This window comes from Salvelinus sp. IW2-2015, unplaced genomic scaffold, assembly GCF_002910315.2.
Source record: "Salvelinus sp. IW2-2015 unplaced genomic scaffold, ASM291031v2 Un_scaffold86, whole genome shotgun sequence".
Taxonomy (NCBI): domain Eukaryota; kingdom Metazoa; phylum Chordata; class Actinopteri; order Salmoniformes; family Salmonidae; genus Salvelinus; species Salvelinus sp. IW2-2015.
In genome coordinates, this window is record NW_019942515.1 from 1,092,263 (window position 1) to 1,102,982 (window position 10,720).

At 39.8% G+C, this 10,720-nt stretch overlaps 1 pseudogene; it reads left to right on the top strand.

Annotated features, from left to right (window-relative positions):
* Window positions 1-3,659, top strand: part of LOC112068151 (transcription factor HIVEP2-like) — an 83,163-nt pseudogene extending 79,504 nt beyond the window's left edge.
* The last annotated feature ends 7,061 nt before the right edge of the window (window positions 3,660-10,720 follow it).

The following is a 10,720-nucleotide window of genomic DNA, read 5'->3' on the forward strand; positions in this document are numbered from 1 at the left end:
TGATGAGGCAGGGAAATTATGTGGATATATTGAGCAACATCTCAAGACATCAGTCAGGAAGTTAAAGCTTGGTTGCAAATGGGTCTTCCAAATGGACAATGACCCCAAGCTTACTTCCAAAGTGGTGGCAGAATGGCTTGAGGACAACAAAGTCAAGGTATTGGAGTGGCCATCACAAAGCCCTGACCTCAATCCTATAAAAAAGTGTGTGGGCAGAACTGAAAAAGCATGACAGGTGTGGCATATCAAGAAGCTGATTAAAACTGCATGATCATAACACAGGTGCACCTTGTGCTGGGGACAATAAAGGCCACTCTAAAATGTGCAGTTTTGTCACACAACACAGTGCCACAGATGTCTCAAGTTTTGAGGGAGTGTGAAATAGGCATGCTGACTGCAGGAATGTCCACCAGAGCTGTTGCCAGAGAATTTAATGTTAATTTCTCTACCATAAGCTGCCTCCAGTGTCATTTTAGAGAATTTGTCAGTACGTCCAACCGGCCTCACAACCGCAGACCATGTGTAACCACTCCAGCCTAAGACCTCCACATCCGGCTTCTTTACCTGTGGGATCGTCTGAGACCAGCCACCCGGACAACTGATGAAACTGAGGAGTATTTCTGTCTGTAATAAAGCCCTTTTGTGGGGAAAAACTCATTCTGATTTGCTGGGACTGGCTTCCCAGTGGGTGGGCCTGGCTCCTAAGTGGGTGGGCCTATGCCATCGCAGGTCCACCCATGGCTGCGCCCCTGCCCAGTCATGTGAAATCCATAGATTAGGGCCTAATTCATTCATTTCAATTGACTGATTTCCTTATATGAACTGTAACAGAGTAAAATTGTTGAAATTGTTATATGTTGCGTTTATATTTTTGTTCAGTGTATTATTAGTGCCTGCTTTAATAGGATGATAAATGGAGAGTCTAACTTAAAGTTATAGTACAATGGAACTGTGCAGGCCCACTATAGAGTTCTCTTACAGTCTCTGTGGGCGTTTCTATTTATGTATGTGGCTAATTAAGAATCCCTGGGGAAAGGGGATAAATACAGTATTCTTGCACTGTGGAGTCATTCTTGACTTCTCCACACCATCTGGTTGGTTTCCGTGGTACTGAGGGATAAAAAGATAAGGCAGCCGTAGCCATAATGTACTGTAAGCTTGGCTCATCACTCAGTGGTTCACAACTGTTGTTTTTGTTCTTAAGAGTCTTTTAAAACCCGGCCAGTTTAAATGAAGCGTGAAATGGAGCCCGCTTCAGCTGTATAATATATCTTTTTTTGAATATTTATATTTGACTTCTTTTTAGCTGGTAATAGTTTCGTCGTATTTTAGCTGATTTTTCCTACCATCTCAAGATCCATTCAAATCCAAAGTAACACTTCATTTGGATAGTCCATCTGTAGAAGCTCTACAGATGATCAGTAACCTTTCAACTACATGTGTACTAACCCTAACCCTAGCCCTTATCCTAATGCTCAACTTAACCCTAACCTTAACCCTTACCCTAATCCATATTTTAAACCTAACCTTAACCATAACCAGCATTTGCTTATCAACCGATAGTTTGTTGATAGTATGAAGAAGCACAGGGCAAAGTTCTATTTCCAATGAAATACAATTCCTAAAAACGATAGGCTATTTACATTGACTGTAAAAAAAAAAAAAATGTTTCATGCATTTGCCTATTTTCATACAGTGCATTCGGAAAGAATTCAGACCCATTGACTTTTTCCACATTTTGTTACATTACAGCCTTATTCTAAAATGGATTAAACAGTTTTTTTTACCTCCTCAATCTACACCTAATACACCATAATGACAATGAATACATACAGTACCAGTCAAAAGGTTGGGCACACCTACTCATTACAGTGTTTTTCTTTATTTTGGCTATTTCTACATTGTAGAATAATAGTGAAGACATCATAACAATGAAATAACACATATGGAATCATTTAGTATCCCAAAAAGTGTTAAACAAATCAAAATACATTTTATATTTGACATTTTTCAAAGTATCCACCCTTTGCCTTGATAACAGCTTTGCACACTCTTGGCCCTTGAAACCTGTTTTTGCTTTGTCATTGTGGGGTATTGTGTGTAGATAGATGAGCATTTTTTGTATGAATCCATTTTAGAATAAGGCTGTAAGGTAACAAAATGTGGGAAGCCTGTTACTTGCGAGGCACATCATGGGCATTAAATAACTCGTTTTTGTTTTTCACTGGACTGATGGTTCGATTTCGGATCAGTTATTAAGAAATATATATTTTTTCAACATTGAAATGCACCATGCATTATGTGGGTTGAATGCTGTAACAGCACAGAATAAAACAATGAATAAAGTCCCATGATGGTAGTGACTGCCCATTACTGCCTATCACTTATTAACCATTATTTCACATTACTTCACTTGAATAAATATTTCAAATGTTGCGTATATTACGTTTATTTTATTTGATGACTTTATTATGTCTTTAAGCTAATAATTATTTGACTAATTCTCACCTTGCGAGCAAAACATTTTAGCGGCCCCCTCATGACAGCAAAGAGAGACCTTTTTTGTTTAAAAGTTCATTTCTTGCAATTCTACATATTTTGCCACGGGGTGGAGAGAAGATTTTTCAATTTTATAACTAATTTCATGCAATTCTACTCATTTTGCCATAGTGTGGAGAGAAAAATTACAATTTTTACAGCTAATTCCCTGCAATTCTACACATTTTGCCATAGGGTGGAGACAAATGTTTGCAGTTTTGTATATGATAACTGATGATCAATGGGTCCCACCCCGTTTGGAACACTGACAAGTAATAATAATAATAAAAATATTATACAATAAAAATATGTTTTTGGGGGATTGCTCAATCTGATTGGGTGGGCCTGGCTCCCCAGTGGGTGGGTCTGCACCCACCCAGGCCCACCAGTGCCTACGCCCCTGACTTAAATTGAGAAAATGCGTAGTACTTTCTGAGATCATCTGCATATTCTATAGTCTAAGATCCACAGACCCTATTTATCTTTGGCCACTATATGTTGTACTGAATTCATCTTGTATTGTTTCAGGATCAGAGGAAGGATTCCCCTCCCCACAGCAGCCAGGATTCCCCACGGCCACACCAGGGCCTGTTCAGCCACCTCCCCCTGCACTCCCAGCAGCAGGTCCGCACCCCCTTCCCCATGATCCCCATCGGGGGCATCCAGATGGTGCACTCCGTGGCCACATCAGTCACCGGCCTGGCCCACCCTGCCCGCCTCCCCCTGCAGAAGAGCACGTCCGAGGAGTCTAGCACCAGTGAAGTCTCCTTCCCGCTGGCCAGGGGGTCCACCGGGTCCACCGATTCACCCCAGTGCCATGAAAGAATGGAGAGGACCCCGGTTCCTTCCTCCGGCCCGTCCTTACCCAGGTCAGGAAGTCGCCAGGACAGCGCAGACATGTCCGACATCAAGGACAATAAGCAGCAGGAGGAGAGCATACAGACATGTACCAAAGCTATCGCCTCTCTCCGCATCGCTACGGAACATGACACTCTGGAGAAAGGCGTGGTGGCGTGCTCTTTAGAGCCCCACCAGAGACGCCGCTCCCCTCTGCCTCACCCCTGCCATCCCCCTCACCCCATCCCTCAGGAGAGCGCCCCCAGCAGGATTCAGCACTTTAGTGGCGTAGAGGTTAGGCAGTCCCCGGCCGGCCGCTCGGCCTCCCCTCTCCCCCTACCCTCCAGCTCCAGCTCAGAGACCTTTCTGCCGGCCACATCAAAGGGCCCGGCGGGTCCCACGGCAGGGCCAGGCCACCATGTCAAGGAGAGGTCACCAGGTCAACAGGGCCCAGGGGAAAGGGCAGCAAGCACAAAGAGAGGCAAAGATATATCAAAGGACTCCACAGAGAACAGGTGAACGTTGTTTAAAAAGGGAGGGACGTGCAACGTAAAGACATCAACCCATACTATTGCACACACACAACACAAGAACACAGAGAGACAGACATTCAAACACACACACGCAAACACAAAAAAGTCTTTTAACAAGCAAATTAAGTAGATACTCTGCAGTTTCAATGTATGTGTATAGCATGCCTTTTATAACCTGGTTTGCTATTTTAACAATGTTTTTCTTATTTAAATTTTCAGAGAATATACATACAGTATATGTTAACTTATCCATGAGCCTGACCAAATTGCTTATGGACTCCAGTCTGGTACTTTTAAATGTACAGATGTGTGTGCCTTTTCTTTACTTTCTGCTTGTATTCTTATAAGCATATTAAGCAGGAAGAGATGTAAATATATAAAGTTTATCAGCTTTGTAATAAATGCAATTTCCCGTCTTTTTTGGACACTTGAGTCTGAATGATGTGAAGTATCAATATATGTAAGGTTGCACTAAAACATATTTTTATATGAGTGAAATTAAATGGCTTTTGTGTACAGCAGCAATTATATAATACTATTTATTGTATCATGTTTTATAAATTGTAAATTTTCTTAATGTTGTGGATGCCTTTTCTATGTAAAGCATGAGTTTTGCTATGGCGTAATTAGAGCAAAAAATATGTACACTGTAAAATGGCTTTATATGTTAGTGAATACACTTTACTTGGAAGTATATACATATTATTAAATTTACAAGAATATATACCTATTGTATAAATATATATATATATATATTCTATATATATATATATATATATATATATAATATATATAGAGTATATATATATATATATATATCTGCACTTACATTTTGGATTGACACCCACATACAGTATGGTAGTTAGTTCTAAATGCTTGTACCTTTTTCTCTCCTGCTGGATTGGCTACACTAGTTGTGATTTTGTAATTTTTTACAAAAAGTAGAACTTATAATTTTTTTGTTCAACATGTGCACTTATGCATTTTCTTTCTTTTTGTTGTCGTTCATCGCTTACTGAAGTAGTAGTGAAATATTAAAGATAGTTTGATCTTCTGTGAATCACGTTGCTTGAAGTACTTGATTTAATGAGTAGTATGGGGAACATTCCAGCAGATGTTAAATATTGAATGCCCATAATCTGTGTATATATATATATATATATATATATATATATATATATATATATATATATATATATATATATATACACACACACACACACACACCACACACACACACCACACACACACACACACACACACACACACACACACACACATGCAGTCATACACATTTATACACCTAAAGAGTTGATTCTGGGCAATGCCGTCAGTTCATCCCCAAAACATTTTTAAAGGCTTGTACACACAGATATCAAGAACTCTGTACACACAGATATCAAGAACTCTGAAAAAATGCACCTTATATTCCCTAAATTTTGGGGGTACAATCTCATAATATATACATTTTGGAACAGGGATTTGGAATCCCCAGTTGCTTGTAAAAAGCTGTGCAAATAAACAACCTAAATGAATGGGAGCATTCAGCCAGTCACTCTTATGTATATCTGTATTTTGTATGGTGTGTATAAGATCTGTGTATTTTACTCTTTGGACATTTTTGTCAGTAGTCCCTGTATTCACTTAACTGTATTAACATGTCTTTAAAATCTAAGGTATCAAAGCACAAATCATTGTATAGAAGAAAAAAAAGGTAAACATACATAAAAAGGGTAACTTTGTGATGTTCAGTGGAAAGTACAATATCATGTAAGACCCCGGTTTCAATAATGAATCACAGTACAGGTGGGAAAAAAATAGTTTTTTTTGTTAAAAAATAAATAAATACGACTACAATAATATGCATGTCCTCGATGCTTTCATTCTTTGTCTTCCTCAATTGCTTCATATGTACATACAGTGCCAGTCAAAAGTTTGGACACACCTACTCATTACAGGGCTTTTACTTAATATTGAATATTTTCTACATTGTAGAATAAAGACATCAAAACTATAAAATAACACATATGTAATCATGTAGTAACTAAAAAAGTGTAAACAAATCAAAATATATTTTATATTTGAGATTCTTCAAAGTAGCCACCATTTCCCTTGATAAAAGTTAATTTGTGGAATTTATTTCCTTCTTAATGCATTTGAGCCAATCAGTTGTGTTGTGACAAGGTAGGGGTGGTATACAGCAGATAGCCCTATTTGATAAAAGTCTGTATTATGGCAAGAACAGCTCAAATGAGCAAAGAGAAACGACAGTCCATTATTACTTTAAGACATGAAGGTCAGTCAAATCCTGAAAATGTTAAGAACTTTGAAAGTTTCAAGTGCAGTCGCAAAAAACGTCAAGCGCTATGATGAAACTGGCTTTCATGAGGACCGCCACAGGAAAGGAAGACCCAGAGTTACCTCTGCTGCAGAGGATAAGTTCATTGGTGTAAACTGCACCTCAGATTGCAGCCCAAATAAATGCTTCACAGAGTTCAAGTAACAGACACATCTCAACATCAACTGTTCAGAGGAGACTGCGTGAATCCGGCCTTCCTGTTCGAATTGCTGCAAAGAAACCACTACTAAAGGACACCAATAATAAGAAGAGACTTGCTTGGGCCAAGAAACATGAGCAATGGACATTAGACCGGAGTCCAAATTTGAGATTTTTGATTCCAACTTCCATGTCTTTGTGAGACGCAGAGTACTGTAGGTGAACGGAGGATCTCTGCATGTGTGGTTCACACCATAAAGCATGGAGGAGGAGGTGTGATGGTGTGTGGGTGCTTTGCTGGTGACACAGTCAGTGATTTATTTAGAAGGCACACTTAACCAGCAAGGCTACCACAGCATTCTGCAGTGATAGCCATCCCACCTGGTCTGTGCTTAGTGGGGTTATCATTTGTTTTTCAACAGGACAATGACCCAAAAGACACCTCCAGACTGTGTAAGGGCTATTTGACCAAGAAGGAGAGTGATGGAGTGCTGCGTCAGATGACCTGGCCTCCACAATCATCCAACCTCAACTCAAATGAGATGGTTTGGGATGAGTTGGACTGCTGAGTGAAGGAAAAACAGCCAACAAGTGCTCAGCATATGTGGGAACTCCTTCAAGACTGTTGGAAAAGCATTCCTCATGAAGCTGGTTGAGAGACTGCCAAGAGTGTGCAAAGCTGTCATCAAGGCAAAGGGTGGCTGCTTTGAAGAACCTAAAATCTAAAATATATTTTGATTTGTTTAACACTTTTTTGGTTACTACATGATTCCATATGTGTTATTTCACAGTTTTGATAGCTTCACTATTATTCTACAATGTAGAAAATAGTAAAAATGAGTATGAGTAGGTGAGTCCAAACTTTTGACTGGTACGGTATGTGGACTTCATATTTGCAATATCATGTAAACCAACACTACATTTCACACTTTACAGTACCGTAGGCACAACAGGAGTCAATGCATACAAACCATGTATAGGGGCTGGATTCAAACCGTATCTCAGAAGATCCACATTAAAATGTAAAGGTAATTTCCGATTGAGCCAACACATCGCGTTATAAAGTGGATCTTCATCGCTATGGATTGAATAGAGCCCTAGGCCTTTGGATGGTATACACTTTATCAACTACCTCAGTTATACCTCTTATATAAAACCTTAAAGATCTCATCTCCAGCTGCTAATTTTTGGCTATCACTGAACTTAAAATGTTAACTGCTTAGAACACACTTCCCTGCGTGTAGTTACTTCCCTTTGGTTTAATCCACTCTGACACAACTAGGTTGGTTATTCTCACTAATGTGCTTGTCTTTCAGATCACTTTGAAAGATACTTTGATCTTGGGGTATTTTAGACCTGATGAGTTTATATGTTTCTACTTTGAAAGTCATCTGTTTACGTAAATTCACATGGGAATTCTCCCTTTAGATCTTCAGTAACTCAGAGACCTATTTTGGATTGTCAGATTGTCATCCTCATGAATACTGCAACTGACAAATTGTTCTTACAGTATGTCGGTATTCAGGTAGAATACACAATACAGCCAGCAAATGACTAGCCTATTGGTTATTTTGTATCCAGGCGTGTGGGTGCAGTGGCCTGGTGCTGTCACAGCTGTGAGTGAGCATGTTAGATGTATTATTTTCCTTACATCTCCATCAGGGTGGCAGGCAGGCAGTCGGTTGAGTGTCCGCCCCTAGGACATGGCTGTGTCACCCAGACACCTGCCATCCGTCTGGCCTTGTCCTGTCTTTTCATGTTCAACCCTCTCTGATGAACGGCTACCACAGACAGATCAGGACTGCAGGACGGGCTGCTGGAGCCAGCCTCTGAATATTAAGCACAGCCCAGAGATTTTTCCTGGCCCTAAAGATAGCCTACCTTCTCTCTATTGTTCTCTTACAGACATTTACAGTTCTCATTGATTTAAGGGTGAGGCATGTACAGTAAATAAAAACTTTGATTTGTTTGAAAAAAGGAGGAGGGGCCATCCCTATAATGCCACAATCACCCACTTCACCCTTTGTATTGAGTGGGTATTGTGAAATGTTGTTGAGCAAGAGCAACATTAGTTATGGGTTTAGAGGGCGTGCTGTAGCATGCCACTAAGGATATAGTTACTGTACATTACAGCTCTTTGATGTCATTGATCATAACATATTGCTGAAAAAGCATAGCTCTTATGGATTTGCATCCTCTGCCTTATTATGGGCAGCCGGCTAGGGCCATTATTGTTTTCTGTTTTTACAAATTATCTTCCACTGACCTTGAATAAAGCCTGTGTCTATGTATGCTGACGACTCAACAGTATACACATTGGCTGCAACATTAAAATAAATAACTGAGAAATTTAACATAGAGCTCCAGTCAGTTTCAGAATGGTTAACTAGCAGTAGGCTGGTGCTAAATATCTCAAAAACTAAAAGCATCATTTGTGGGACAAATCACTCAATCTATTATTGAATAATGTGGCTATTGTTGAGGAGACTAAACTGCTTGGTGTAACCCTAGATAGCAAGCTGTCATGGTCAAAACATATAGACTCAATGGTTGCTAAAATGGGAAGAGGTCTGTCCATGATAGGGAGTTGCTCTGCCTTCTTGACATTTCAGTCGACCAGACAGGCCCTCATTTTTTGTCACCCGGACTACTGCCCAGCTGTGTGGTCATGTGCAGCAAAGAAGGACATAGATAAATTGCAGATGGACCAAAACAAAGAATTTATCGCACTTAGATGTACATGGGAAAGTGTCAGTAACATGCATGCCAGTCTCTCCTTTCTCAAAGTTGAGGAGAGATTGACTGCATCACTGTTGGTCTTTGTGCGAGATATTGATGTGTTGAAGGTACCGAACTGTCTGTTCAAGCAGTTGGCACACAGTTCGGACACTCATTGGTACAACACAAGACATGCAACTAGAGGTCTCGTCACRGTCCCCAGATCCAGAACAAAGGCTGGGCAACACACAGTATTAAATAGAGCCATGACTACATGGAACTCTCTGCCACCCCAGGTAACTCAAGCTAGCAATAAAAGCAGTTTAAAAAAACGGATAAAAGAACACCTTACTGCACAAAGGGGACTGTGAGGAGACACAGCCATTTTATATATATTGTATTGTAATTTGCACTGTACTATGTATTAGATCTAGATATTGTGTGTATGTACTGATATGTCGGCTAAGTGGGACATTTTAAATAGATGTATTTCAGTCCTTGACTAACATTGTTCTGTAATATGTATTATATCATGTTTCATGTGGACCCCAGGAAGAGTAGCTGATGCCTTTGCAGTGGCTAGTGGGGTCCTAAAAAACACCCACAATTACAGGAAATAATCTCTTTATGTTTTTGCTGTGCTGTGTATGCACTGTATTGTGTATGATCAATGCATTATTTTTATTGAAGTGCCATCTTGGCCAGATCGTAAATGATGTCTTCTGACCTCAATGGGACTTTTCTGGATAAAACAAATGCATGCTAGTTATAAATGATGACTCGTCAAGCCATGCAATTTGTCCAATGTGCAGTAAAMAAGCTGTCTAAAAGCTGTCTTATTTTGCCAAAATAGTTACTTCTCTCATTTCAAATTGGTCATTTGGAATCACTAGGATGTAGTACTAGCATCATGGAAGACTGCAATTTGTCGTCAAGATTGAACTCATGTGTTCCAAGGAAGTAGTGAGTGTTTGGTTTGGGGGGTACCCTCACAGTGTGTGTGCCTGTTTTCCTGGAGAGGAATCTGTTTGGAGGAGGACATTTTTGGTGGCAGGAAAAAAATGTATCAATTAAAACCATAATGTTCTCTCTCATGTCCATGTTTCCAGGATCGGGAAGGTTCATCTGAGCGATTGACAGGAAAAACTGGTGACGTTAACAAGCTCTGATGATAACCCTCAGACGGAAACCCACTTGCATSGGAAATCATTTAATGTAAAGGATTTTTACGTAAAATTTGGGGCAGCAGGTAGCCTAGTGTTGGGCCAGTAACTGAAAGGTTGCTGGATCGAATCCCCAAGCTGACAAGGTAAAAATCTGTCATTCTGCCCCTGAACAAGGCAGTTAACCCACTGTTCCTAGGCCGTCATTGTAAATAAGAATTTGTTCTTAACTGGCTTGCCTAGTTAAATAAAGGTTAAATAATTAAAATGTACTCTACCTATGCATGATGGCTTGCCAAAAAATTATATAGAGGAAGGTGTGTGCCAGGACCATTGGAATATGAACCAAAATTTGTGTTTACCAGAAAATTGTATTCTGTAAATGTCAATGCAAGGATTATATATACAGTAAGTATAAAGCGGTATAGTGCACA